Source organism: Balaenoptera ricei, chromosome 9, assembly GCF_028023285.1.
Source record: "Balaenoptera ricei isolate mBalRic1 chromosome 9, mBalRic1.hap2, whole genome shotgun sequence".
Taxonomy (NCBI): Eukaryota; Metazoa; Chordata; class Mammalia; order Artiodactyla; family Balaenopteridae; genus Balaenoptera; species Balaenoptera ricei.
The window spans coordinates 33,457,239-33,472,055 of NC_082647.1; the positions used below are offsets into that span (position 1 = coordinate 33,457,239).

At 37.5% G+C, this 14,817-nt stretch overlaps 1 protein-coding gene across 9 annotated transcripts in view; it reads right to left on the minus strand.

The window, feature by feature from the left end:
* ST7 (suppression of tumorigenicity 7) overlaps positions 1 to 14,817 on the minus strand; it is a 263,596-nt gene that overhangs the window by 155,524 nt on the left and 93,255 nt on the right. The window lies entirely within an intron of this gene.

Sequence of the window (14,817 nt, forward strand, 5' to 3'; positions counted from 1 at the left end):
ATATGTTTTATGATTCCATTTATATGAAATTTCCAGAATAAGAAAATCCATAGAGACATAAAGTAGATTAGTGGTTTCCAGGGGATGAGGGGAGAGGGAAATGAGAAGTGACAGCTAATGGGTACACAGTATTTTTCTGGGGTGATGCAAACATTCTAAAATCAGACAGTGATGATGGTTACACAACTCTAGATATACTAAAAACCACTGAATTGCATACTTTAAAAGGGTAGATATTACTGTATATGAATTATACTTCAGTAAAGCATTATAAAAAACAAGTCACTGGGCTTCCCTGGTGGTGCAGTGGTTGAGAATCCGCCTGCCAATGCAGGGGACACGGGTTCGAGCCCTGGTCTGGGAAGATCCCACATGCTGTGGAGCAACTAGGCCCGTGAGCCACAACTACTGAGCCTGCGCATCTGGAGCCTGTGCTCCGCAACAAGAGAGGCCGCGATAGTGAGAGGCCTGCGCACCGCGATGAAGAGTGGCCCCCACTTGCCGCAACTAGAGAAAGCCCTCGCACAGAAACGAAGACCCAACACAGCCAAAAATAAATTAATTAATTAATTAATTTAAAAAAAGAAACAACAAGTCACTTTCACAGGTTTATTTGTTCAATAGGTATTTGTTGAGGGCCTACTATATTCCAGGCACTGGGAAAATAATAATACACAGACATGGTTCCTGCCCTCCCAGAGCTTATAGTCTTGTGGAGGAAGGCTGGGTTTAAACCCTGGCTCACAATCTGCTGTAATCTGGGAAAGTATCTTACTTCCTCATCTATAAACAGGATGAAAGGCAGTACTCAGCGGCTGGCACGTTGGGAGGGCTCCCTAAATGTCAGTTATAATTAAGTGACTATAAAAGCAAATTATAAACACCAGAGAGAGAAGGAATACTAATAAAACAAGAGGAATGAGGTTGGGAAGTTGGAGAAGGTGTCTCTTCAGGAAATGATATTTGGGCTAAAACTTGAAGGATCAGCTAAAGGTAGAAAGACTTAAAGAATTACAGACAAAGGAAAATACAAGTACAAAGGTCTTGAGGCAAGGAAGAGCTTGAGGCATTCCAGGAGCTATATGTGCTCAGCAGACACTAAGTGAGGGAGAGGTAAGCAGGGGCCAGACTGTGCTGGGTCTTGTAGACCAAAATAAGTATTTTGTTTTTTATTCTAAGTACAATGGAAAAATCACTGAAGGCTTTTAAGGGAGAAGTATGACATGATCCAAATTACATTTCCAAAAGATCCCTGGCTGCTATGAGGGGAAGAGCATGCAATCAGAAGGCTACTGCTGTGCTCCAGGGGAGAGATAACAGTGACTGTTGTAGAGATCCTAATGACCTTGTCCAGGCTGAGACACATAGAAATGAAAACAAGGATTTGCAGCAGAATCCTTTCCACTCTGTTCTACATATGCAGCTTGCACTGAATAGAACACCAAAGGAAGAGTGAACATGATGTAGAAGAAAGTGTATCATACCAGAGTTGAACCCAGAAGCCCTCAGATTCCTAGTTCTACTGCCAACCAGCTATGCAATCTCGGCAAAGATTTCCTCCTTGAGCCTCAGTTCCTTACCAGTATAATTAGAATAACAGCTCTACCTCACCGGGTTACTCTAAGACTTAACTGACTTATATGTGAAAGTGCCTGCAGAGTATCAGGCAATAATGCCCTCTAAGTGGTAGTCAACTTAAGAGATACACCCAAAACAAAAACAAAGTACAGATTGTGATTAGTTGTTTGTTTCTCTTTAAGGTAAAGTTGTTTTTTGTTTGGTTTGGTTTGGGTTTTGCTTTGTTTTGTTTCAGTGAGTATGTGCTAAGCTTCTTCAATATACTTGGGCCTGATGAGAAAACAGCAGGGATCCATCTACTTGTTCCATGGCGTTTACTTGCTGGGAAACCCATACAGTTGTTGCAGATAAAAGTCTTTTCCCAAAGACACATCTCTGGGGAGCAAATATTATGTAAAGAAAACTCTTCCCTAAAGAAGCCCAGGCCAGGGAATGTATGAACCTAGAGAAAAGCAGTGAACATTTTGCTATAAAATTGGTTTATGAAGCAACCAATATAAGGATTGATTTTAAGAGAAATGTAGCAAAGTTCATGACAAAATTATCCTGTTTACATGTTTAAACTTCTGCTGAAATTAATAAATTATACCCAAATTCTACCCGAAAAACACACCACTTTGGTCTTGCTGCTGGTGAAGACACCCCTGTACACATTAGAGTCCCCAATTTTTCTGAAGTATATTTGTAGTAAGGGATTTATCTCAAGTTAATTAAATGGTTATAAAAAAGGCAAATTCTTCTGAGACTTTTCTGGAAGCCCCTGATAGAAGTATATAAGGAAAGTAGTTTTTTAATTACCTTGATAGTTCATTAATGTTTTTGCTGACTTATAATTATATCACATTTCTTCCTACAATTCTTCCAAGAAAGCATTAACTAAAGGAAAAGCAAAGGGTTATGTGTTTATTTACCAGTATGTTGAATCAGATAATGAAAAAGAGAAACAAACAAACAAACAAAAACCTTTCTCATGTATATTGTCCCGTAAATTTTTATCTTAAACAGAAAAAAACAGATTTTTATTTTATGATTTAATAAAATACCATATTAAAAAGCCAAAGGTAGCAAAACAAAAAGAACCTTTAAATAAGTGCCATATTATGTTGTCATAGCTGTATTAATTATTGAATAAATAGGAGGAAATCTAATGATTTCTCTGAATAGAGATTTAATGTTCTGAAAATTATTGTACTTCAAATCCTCTACACAGACACTGATACAGATTAATACAAATAATGCCTGTGGAAATTGCTATAAATGGCACATGTTGGCATAAAGTTATGTCCGCTGGGTGAAGGGGACACTGGAGGATAACAGTACCACAGGTATTTTCTGAGTTTGTGTGTGTTTGTTTTTTAAAATCCAGCTTCCTTCCAAGAAGCAAATAAACTATGCTTCTATAGAAAAAGAGAAGAAACCAAGAAAGCAATAGATGGAATTATTTTATACAAATGGAAACATAAAAATCTTTCTCTACTACCTCTCAACTGAAGGAAACACAATGAATGGAAACAAAAGCTTTATCATTTTGAAAACCTTTCATCTTTCTCCTGGCTTAAGGCAAAAAAAAAAAAAAGAACTAGAACTGTATTTTATCATTTACATAAAATCAACAGTCATATTATAAAAAGAACCTTACCACTCAGATTTTCCTTCTAATTTAATTCTGCCTAGAGCCTCAAAAGAGAACTGAGTGAAATAAAAAACAAAAACAAAAGCAAACAAACAAAAAAAGCAAACACTTAAGATTCTATTTCCAGTTATTTTTAATCCTGATTGAGATATTTTTCCATGTACAGGACAATGTCTCTATCACAGTATGCTAAAAAAGTCAGTGTTTTAAAATATCATTAGATATAGATTAATGAGAGAGTCTCAGCAAAAGTCAAAAACAAGAGACTTAACTTTCTTCCTCTTGAAAGATGAAAGAACTAAAAATTCAGCATTTTTGCTCCACTCTATCTGATCATTTAAGTGGTGGATTAAGGCACCAATAATTCTAACTGAAGTGACAGAACTAACCCATTATTTTGGCACAGAATAGGTACACTAGGTTGGTCACAAGGTGTGCTGGCCAAGCTCAGGATGTACCATTTCTCCCTTCATCTCTCGTCCTGAAGTCTATCCCATGTTTGATGTATAGAGTACATAAGCATTCACTTTTTTCCTACAAAGTATGTAAATTTTTTTTTTTTAAATTTTTTAATTTATTATTTATTTATTATTTTTATTTTTGGCTGTGTTGGGTCTTCGTTTCTGCGTGAGGGCTTTCTCCAGTTGCGGCGAGTGGGGGCCACTCCTCATCGCGGTGCGCGGGCCTCTCACTATCGCGGCCTCTCTTGTTGCGGAGCAGAGGCTCCAGACGCTCAGGCTCAGTAGTTGTGGCTCACAGGCCCAGTTGCTCCGCGGCACGTGGGATCCTCCCAGACCAGGGCTCGAACCCGTGTCCCCCGCATTGGCAGGCAGACTCTCAACCACTGCGCCACCAGGGAAGCCCCAAAGTATGTAAATTTGATTTCATTTACCTATGATAAACTAGTGGAATTACATCTTTTGAGGAGATCTCACAGATTTATTGTATCCTAGAAAATTTAGCATATTTAAAACATGCTAGAAAAGGAAAAGAAAATAAACACGTGAACTGAACTGCTATTGTTGCTTAGCATTCTAACCGGAGGCTAACTCTTTAAATAAATTCCATAGATTACTATGAAAGTGTGATTGAATTTCATATCACAATGAGCAAAAGATTAACAAGCTATCAACTTTCCTTAACCAATACTGATTCTGATCTCCATGGCAGCACATGTGCAATGAGCCCTCTGCTTAGAGGTTAAAAAAGTATAAAATGGGGTCCCTGTTGGAAAGATTACTTACCATTTGCTATAGACTGAGCTGTGTCCCCCTAAAATTTATATGTTGAAGCCCTAACCCTCAATGTGATAGTATTTGGAGGTGGGGCCTTAGGGATGTAATTAGGTTTAGATGAAGTCATGAGAGTGGAGCCTTAATGATGACATCAGTGTCCTAAAAAGAAGAGACATCAGACAGCTTTCTCTCTGTGTGTGCGTGCACGCGTGCACGCGCCATGCAAGGGTACAGCAAGAAAGTGGTTGTCTGCAAGCCAGGAAGAGAGTGCTCTCACCAGAGATGTGAGTCATTAGCACTTTGATCTTGGAATTCTCAGCCTCCAGACTCTGAGAAGTAAATTTCTGTTGTTTAAGCCACTCTGTCTATTGTATTTTGTTATGGCAGCTCAAGATGACTAAAGGGTTTTAGCAATTTTTCTACTTTTCCTGTGGTTTACCTTTTCTTTTCCCCCCAAGAGGAACTGTGCCAATGTCTTCGCCAGCAATGAATAAGTTCTTGGTTTCTTTTTAAAATAAAAACGTACAAATTTTGCTGCAAATTTGCCAATATGAGACGTTCACTTTTGTGATGGCCGGGGGGGATTACCTCAATATAATTATAAAATGATACCTATGTGCTATAGATTTGAACAAGACCTTTGATAGTGAATTATGATAAACATTTTTTCATGTTCACTTTACTAACTATATTTCCCTTTGTGTGAATTATCTGTTTTGTCCATTCATCTATTAAAGTCTCAATGTTTGAGGGATAAAAACAAACAAGCACTTTATACAAACAGCCCTCCATATTCTCGGGTTCCCCATCTGTGGATTCAACCAGCCACAATTAAACATATTTAATAGAAAGACTCCAGAAAGTTCCAAAAAGCAAAACTTGAATTTGCTGAGTGCTGGCAACTATTTACATAGTATTTATGTTGTATTTATAACATTGTATTAGGTATTATAAGTAATCTACAGATTATTTCAAGTATATGGGAAGATTGCACAGGTTAAATGCAAATACTACGCCATTTTATATACGGCACTTGAGCATCCACAGATTTAGGTATCTGCAGGGGTCCGAGAACCAATACCCTATAGATACCAAGGGATGACTGTACTTTATATTCTTTAGCAGTCATATTGGTACAGATCTATTTTCCCACTCTGCTACTGTTCTTCTAAAAACTGTTACTGAACATACATCTTAAATATTTTTCAAATCTATCTTTTTCTTTGTTTTTCTATTTCTTTAAACCCCCAAAAGATATCCCTTCACATTTCTATTATATATTCTATTTTTTTTAGTCTTCCTAGAACATGATTTTTTCATTAATTTCATTAATTCATTAAGTTCACTAATTTATTTCAATTTTATATTAGTATATAGTAAAAGATGTTGATGTAAATACTTTTTTTTTTTTGGCTGCATTGGGTCTTCGTTTCTGCACGCGGGCTTTCTCTAGTTGCGGTGAGCGGGCTTCTCAGTGCAGTGGCTTCTCTTGTTGCGAAGCTCGGGCTCTAGGCGCACTAGTTGTGGCACATGCACTTAGTTGCTCCGTGGCATGTGGGATTTTCCCAGACCAGGGATCGAACCTGTGTCCCCTGCGTTGGCAGGCGGATCCTTAACCACTGCACCACCAGGGAAGCCCTGCAAATACTTGTTAAAAAACTGCTACTCAGCTCCCCAACAACACTGTAATCCTTTTTTTGGAGAAAACTTATTATATGGTTTACATATTGCTGAATCTATTTCTAGACTTAAGTATTGTTCCATAGACCTGTGTTTATACTTTTTCATCATTATTACTCATTGCTCTTCCATTTGGAAAGTTCCTTGGAAAGCTCCCTTGTTTATTTTTCCATTAGATCATTCTTTCCAGTTCTCCCCAAAAATCCCAGAATGATTTTGACTGAAATTGTAGTATATGCATAAATTAACTTTGAAAGGTCAGGGACTGGATTTATAAATTAAAATGCTGCATACACATAGAAGGAATGCTTTGGCTTTCTAACACTTGTTTTCTGCTTCTCTCAGAGCGAAGAAGCTTCATGCCTATTTCTTGAGATTGTTGTTGTATATAACAAGATCTCTGGGATTCTATTTCTATGTCTCAGCCTTTACTTAGTTCAAAACATACTTGAAGGCCCACCACCTGTTCTAGCTACAAAACACCTGGAAAGAGACAAGGTTTTCCACTCAGCTGGAATTGTGAAAGAGGCAGAGGAAAATTAGTTCAGCACTTTAATTAGAAACCTTTCCCTTATACATGGTGTTGCAGTCATGAATTACCCGATATTCTGCTTGCCTTGTCTGCATTTCCTGCTTCAACTGATTCCATAGCTTTCAGACCCATTTTGACCTCTGTTATGCACAGGCTCTTCTTCGTTGAGCAGCCAGTGTCTAGCCCCACCCACAGTCTGTCTCTAGTGGACCCTTCCTCTCTGTGCAGGCTGCTTGGCTACGCCCAGACCTTCACACCAAAGGATGCCACCACATATGCCTCAACTAGTTATACTGATCAAATGGATGTGAAATTTCAAAACTAAATGTTAATATTTAAGTAAACAAATCCTGTAAACTGGTGGAAGCCTAAGGCCCAAGGTCAGAAATAAATTAAAATATAACTAATAACTATTTGGTATATAAGAATTTGATCTAATATCAAGAGTTCTTCTGTACTTCACAGGTCTTTTAACCAGAGGCACTACTTTCATGAAATGAAGTATCTGAGGGATGACATTATTCTCAATTTCAGAATAAATATAGATCTATATGTCTCAAATTAGCAGGAATTTCATATATATACATATATGTGCTAGAAATACCACACACACACACACTCACACACACACATTTGCCATTATTTGTGTTCATTCTAGCATGTGTTAGACAGGTAAAGAAACAATTCTTAACTAGAAACATTCCTTCTCTTTTCCCTTTAAATAATAATTTCTATTCAAGAACAAAAATCGTATTTGCTATTTCTTTGATACCGTCATATAGCGTTTGTATAAATATAGCCAAAAATTGTAAATGCCGAGGTAAAATTTTTCCGGATTGTAATTTCTCATAAGACACGGGATAGCTATGAAAATAGGATTTATAATTCTACAGCATTTCTCTTTTTTGATACTTGGTTTCCTCCCCAGAATTATGATACTCAATTTCGCCACATTGAACCAAAAAATCAAAGCAAATTTAGACTTCAAGTAAAGAAGCACAATGTTCCTTCATGAAAAAGAGGTCTGCATTAACAACCAAAAAAAAAGATAACAAAGGGTATTAAATAGAACACATTTTAAGTTTTCCACATTAACTTTTTTATGCAAATTTATCATTAACTTCTGAACAGATAAAGCTAAAGGAAGTTTATGTTTTACTGGGAAATAAAAACAAAAAAATTCCATCATGCAAACTGTATGGGAAAAAACTGCTCTTCTGCAAAAAGAAAATGTGTTATTGATTTCCCTGTCTTATTTAGATAGATAACCTGACTAGCTAAAGAATAATCTATTCTCAAAAAGCAAAAGCAGATGTGTTTCCAATCACTCACTCATACCAGTTAGGCAATATTCCTGATACTCTTGACACTCACAAATACGATTTATAAAGAATTTAAAAATAAAAACTCATGAAAAATGAGCATGCTTTACAATGACAGCTCACATAAATCCTGGAATCTGTGGCCCACACACAAGAAACAGCTGTTATTCTAAGTCAGAGGAGTCAGAGGCACTGCCTCAAACCAACTGGGGTTCTGCAAAACATCCCACTTTGATAGGATTACTGTAGCTGCCAGACGCCACAGATGGTAACAGGACTTGAAAAAAGTCGGAAGGGATCTTGATTTTTAACCCTCTTACTTGACAGCACAAATAACTTGATCCCAACAAGTGACAGGCCACGTTCACATATTACATAGTGACAAAGTTCAGGTCTCTTGACTCTTTCTACTTCCCCACTTTTTTTCAAAGGCATTCTGTTAAAAGGAAAAATAAGTCCCAATAAAGGAGTACCTTATACTATATTCAAATTGATGATTTAGTATGGGTCTGAAATAACATAATAATTAGTTGATGTCAGAGGTCTTCAACTGGGCTATTATTTGCTATGTTTAGGCATTTGATGCCAAATAATCAAGCACAGACATATTAGTACAGAACTCAGTCAAACAATCTCCTATTAGGAGGAGCCCTAATTCAAAGCATGTAAACAATATCTTACAACTCCCTAAGGCTTAGTTCTTTTTTAAAATTTCACATCAAATCAACACTATAGAAAGAATATCAATTATATCCAAAATATAATGTCGAGAACTGTATGAAAAGCAAAGAAGTAGAAGAAACAGTCCCTGACCTAATGAATTTAAAACTCTAGTTTTAGTTTTGTCCTGGGCCAGTTTTCATTCACACATATGGCAAAAGAAAGGCACTTTCAGACATACTAAGAATGAATGAATTTGGACACATACCAAATCATTATGTTGTACATCTAAAACAAATATACAATGTTATATGTCAATTATACCTCAATTAAAAAAATAATGAATACATAACAAGATAAATTAAATAGTGAAATACAGCTCTAAGCACAAAAGCTTTAAATTGGCCACGATTTAAAATCACTACATTTTGGGCTTCCCTGGTGGCGCAGTGGTTAAGAATCCACCTGCCAATGCAGGGGACGGGGGTTCGAGCCCTGGTCCCGGAAAGATCCCACATGTCACGGAGCAGCTAAACCCATGCGCCACAACTACTAAGCCTGTGCTCTAGAGCCCATAAGCCACAACTACTGAGCCCACGTGCCACAACTACTGAAGCCCACATGCCTAGGGCCCATGCTCTGCAACAAGAGAAGCCACCGCAATGAGAAGCCCATGCACTGCAACAAAGAGTAGCCCCCACTCACTGCAACTAGAGAAAGCCCATGCACAGCAACAAAGACACAACACAGCCAAAAATTAATAAATTAAATAAATAAATTTTTTTTAAAAAAGCAAAAAAAACTACTCCTACACCTATATTTTAAAAAATAAATAAATAAAATCACTACATTTTTAAAGGTTTACCTTTCAAATCATTAGAAAAAATAAAACATAAGGAATCAATGAAAACTAAACCTACAGCTGTAGATCATCCACAAGTTGATGATAAGCAGTATCTCTCTATTTTCTTCATATATTCTAGTATCTTCACCAGATACTGATACAGAGTTAAAATGCGCAGGTTCAAAGTTAGAATCCTGAAGTACACCACCAGAATCCTCCCCAAGAGTGACTCTGATGTAGAAGACTCCCTTATATGTGCAAAGCTATTTCCAATTTACACTTTCTTCTATTTTATCTCATTTAATCTCACATAACTCTCACAACTCTGAGCAAGAAATACACTCTTCAGTAATGCACTAAAATTCTTTTTTCACCTGGCACAAATCAATATTCCCATCTCACCTGGATCATTAAGCTGGAACAAAAAGTCCTACTGACAATTTGAACAGAAAGAAGGAAGAGTACCAGGATGGTACTTGGAATTTACTAAAATATGAACATCAATTATCAGATACATAAATATTGTATCAAATAAATAAATCCCCACTACCTCACTGAGCAAACTGGGAGTTAGGTAGATTAGGTACAGTGTAGTGGTTGGTGCATGTCACAATGATCTGATTGTAAATATCAGATCCACACAACTAATAAGAGGTGGTAACTCAGGACCAATGAATGCGTGTCTAGGGTTCCTTATACCACATTATCACTAAATACAAGACTTTCCTAATTCATCTGCTTTTCCTTTTAACTAGCCCATATTTCTTCAACTCTGCAAAGGAACATGAATTGGATGTACTGCTAAAATCCAAATTTATTTCTCTGCTGCCCTTTCCTGATATGTCCAGCAGAGAATGCCATAGCAATTGCATCCATCAGGAATACTAGTTGTTTTTAAAAAATAATCAATGTTGGGAAAATGCTCACACAGAGCTTAGCAAATGAAACCGTCTTGTTCTTCACCCATGAAGATTTATTTGCCAAATTACCAAATAAACCAAACAAAAAGAAAGCACAACACGTTACCCTGCCCTCAAGCACAGCACATTTATAGTACAGACCAAGTGTGATAAAGGAAATGACCAGACAAAGGCAGAACTCACTTATATTCTAGTTCATGGTGTCCTTTTAAGAAGAAGAGGAGGGAAATGCAAAAATAGTAATTGTCACCTTCTAGGCAGACTTCAGGTCCAGCTCTACCCACTACCACCTTTAATATGGGGCATGTGCACATGTTACATGTGACATGTGTCACAGGCACAGTGGGGAAGAGTAGTTTTTGATCCCTGAAGGAGTGACAGACTTGCACTATGGCACCTAAGGATCTAGCCTGACAACTCCAATAATGGAAAAGGCCAGCAGAGAGACACAGCATTACCAAGCAATGCCTCTGTTTCACTGACTGGGTTCTTCTGTCTCATTTTATAGTTTTAACAGATGTAGCTCATACCTGAATGGGTATGTGCACAGGTCTTAAAATGTAATATATAGTAATCTACACTAGCTATAGTAATCTTTACTACCTGTACTAGCTAAGGTCAGAACTATGAACTAGAACACTGTTTAGTACATCACTCTCCCAAGCCGTACCTAACAATCTATCCTCCCTCAGTGTAGTTGTTTCCCACCAAGCATAAACTACGAGGGCAGCTGCATTTGTCTTACCATTGCTCCCCAATATTTAGCCCAGGTCCTGGAACTTGGTAGGTGCTCGATAAACAGTTGTTGGGTAGCTGGATGACTAGAAGGAGGTGCCCTGCTAAGACTTGAGGGGCTGCCACAGAGAAGAGCTGGGCTGAGGATGAAGCCTCGCAAATCTGGCAGCCCAACACTGTGGTAAGAGGGCTGTGCCTCTATCTCCCTAGTTGCAGCCGGTGCTGCAAGGCATGATGCAGAGGTGCCAGCTACAAATGGAAATACAGAGAGACTCCAAAGGACCAGGGAGAAGATCCCGGTGAGCAGTGGTGCTTAGGAGCTTGGCAAAGGGAGTCCACGTTTATCTTTGGTACCTCCAGGACACAGAAAGAGCAGGACACACAGCAGAGAGCCCAGGAGACGAGGGCTTTTACTGCTATTGTTCAGATGCTCCAATCATTCTTCTAAAACTGCCTGGAGAAGACAGTTGTTTTTACAAATTATTTTGATTTGAGTAGAAGATTGTTTCTTTCGTTAAAACTCTGTGTTCTACTCCCAAACTCATTCTACGAGGCCACCATCACCCTGATACCAAAACCAGACAAAGATGTCACAAAGAAAGAAAACTACAGGCCAATATCACTGATGAACATAGATGCAAAAATCCTCAACAAAATACTCGCAAACAGAATCCAACAGCACATTAAAAGGATCATACACCATGATCAAGTGGGGTTTATCCCAGGAATGCAAGGATTCTTCAATATACGCAAATCAATCAATGTGATACACCATATTAACAAATTGAAGGAGAAAAACCATATGATCATCTCAATAGATGCAGAGAAAGCTTTCGACAAAATTCAACACCCATTTATGATAAAAGCCCTGCAGAAAGTAGGCATAGAGGGAACTTTCCTCAACATAATAAAGGCCATATATGACAAACCCACAGCCAACATTGTCCTCAATGGTGAAAAACTGAAACCATTTCCACTAAGATCAGGAACAAGACAAGGTTGCCCACTCTCACCACTATTATTCAACATAGTTTTGGAAGTGTTAGCCACAGCAGTCAGAGAAGAAAAAGAAATAAAAGGAATCCAAATCGGAAAAGAAGAAGTAAAGCTGTCACTATTTGCAGATGACATGATACTATACATAGAGAATCCTAAAGAGGCTACCAGAAAACTCCTAGAGCTAATCAATGAATTTGGTAAAGTAGCAGGATACAAAATTAATGCACAGAAATCGCTTGCATTTCTATACACTAATGACAAAAAATCTGAAAGTGAAATTAAGAAAACACTCCCGTTTACCATTGCAACAAAAAGAATAAGATATCTAGGAATAAACCTACCTAAGGAGACAAAAGACCTGTATGCAGAAAATTATAAGACACTGATGAAAGAAATTAAAGATGATACAAATAGATGGAGAGATATACCATGTTCCTGGATTGGAAGAATCAACATTGTGAAAATGACTCTACTACCCAAAGCAATCTACAGATTCAATGCAATCCCTATCAAACTACCACTGGCATTTTTCACAGAACTAGAACAAAAAATTTCACAATTTGTATGGAAACACAAAAGACCCCGAATAGCCAAAGCAATCTTGAGAACGAAAAATGGAGCTGGGGGAATCAGGCTCCCTGACTTCAGACTATACTACAAAGCTTCAGTAATCAAGACAGTTTGGTACTGGCACAAAAACAGAAATATAGACCAATGGAACAGGATAGAAAGCCCAGAGATAAACCCACACACATATGGTCACCTTATCTTTGATAAAGGAGGCAAGCATATACAGTGGAGAAAAGACAGCCTCTTCAATAAGTGGTGCTGGGAAAATTGGACAGGTACATGTAAAAGTATGAAATTAGAACACTCCCTGACACCATGCACAAAAATAAACTCAAAATGGATTAAAGACCTAAGTGTAAGGCTAGACACTATAAAACTCTTAGAGGAAAACATAGGCAGAACACTCTATGACATACATCACAGCAAGATTCTTTTTGACCCAGCTCCCAGAGAAATGGAAATAAGAACACAAATAAACAAATGGGACCTAATGAAACTTAAAAGCTTTTGCACAGCAAAGGAAACCATAAACAAGACCAAAAGACAACCCTTAGAATGGGAGAAAATATTTGCAAATGAAGCAACTGACAAAGGATTAATCTCCAAGATTTATAAGCAGCTCATGCAGCTCAATAACAAAAAAACGAACAACCCAATCCAAAAATGGGCAGAAGACCTAAATAGACATTTCTCCAAAGAAGATATACAGATGGCCTACAGACACATGAAAGAATGCTCAACATCATTAATCATTAGAGAAATGCAAATCAAAACTACAATGAGATATCATCTCACACCGGTCAGAATGGCCATCATCAAAAAATCTAGAAACAATAAATGCTGGAGAGGGTGTGGAGGAAAGGGAACACTCTTGCACTGTTGGTGGGAATGTAAATTGATACAGCCACTATGGAGAACAGTATGGAGGTTCCTTAAAAAACTACAAATAGAACTACCATACGACCCAGCAATCCCACTACTGGGCATATACCCTGAGAAAACCATAGGTCAAAAAGTGTCATGTACCACAATGTTCATTGCAGCTCTATTTACAATAGCCAGGACCTGGAAGCAACCTAAATGTCCATCGACAGATGAATGGATAAAGAAGATGTGGCACATATATACAATGGAATATTACTCAGCCATAAAAAGAAATGAAATGGAGGTATTTGTAATGAGGTGGATGGAGTTAGAGTCTGTCATACAGAGTGAAGTAAGTCAGAAAGAGAAAAACAAATACAGTATGCTAACACATATATACGGAATCTAAGGAAAAAAAAAAAAAAAAAAAAAGGCCATGAAGAACCTAGTGGCAAGACGGGAATAAAGACACAGACCTACTAGAGAATGGACTTGAGGATATGGGGAGGGGGTGGGGTGAGATGTGACAGGGTAAGAGAGTGTCATGGACATATATACACTACCAAATGTAAAATAGATAGCTAGTGGGAAGCAGCCGCATAGCACAGGGAGATCAGCTCGGTGCTTTGTGACCACCTAGAGGGGTGGGATGGGGAGGGTGGGAGGGAGGGAGATGCAAGAGGGAAGAGAAATGGGAACATATTGTATATGTATAACTGATTCACTTTGTTATAAAGCAGAAGCTAACACACTATTGTAAGGCAATTATACTTCAATAAAGATGTTTAAAAAAAAAAAAAAAAAAAAAAAAAAACCTCTGTGTTCTGTAAAAATTGTCTGACTTTTTCCCTTCATTTAAAAGTTCTCTACAAAGAACAGCGAATAACCTAAATGCTCAACAACAGGTAAATGATCAAATGCTCCATGCCGTGGAATGGCACATAGCTATTTAAAATGTTGTCTTTCAATAATAGTTTATAAGATACTAAAAACAGTCATAACAGAATGTTAGGTGAAGAAAAAAAGTAGATGATACAAAACTGCACAGAGTATGAAGCATTACACTGATTAGATTTTTTTTTTAAAGACTGGAAAAAATATTACTTCTTGGTAATTGAAACTACAAATGATTGTATAACTTTCTGTACTTTCCAAATTATCTTCACTGAAAATATTTTATTTATAACAAGAAAAGTTATTTATTATTAAAAGAATAAGAACAGACATGAATAATTACTTTCCTGG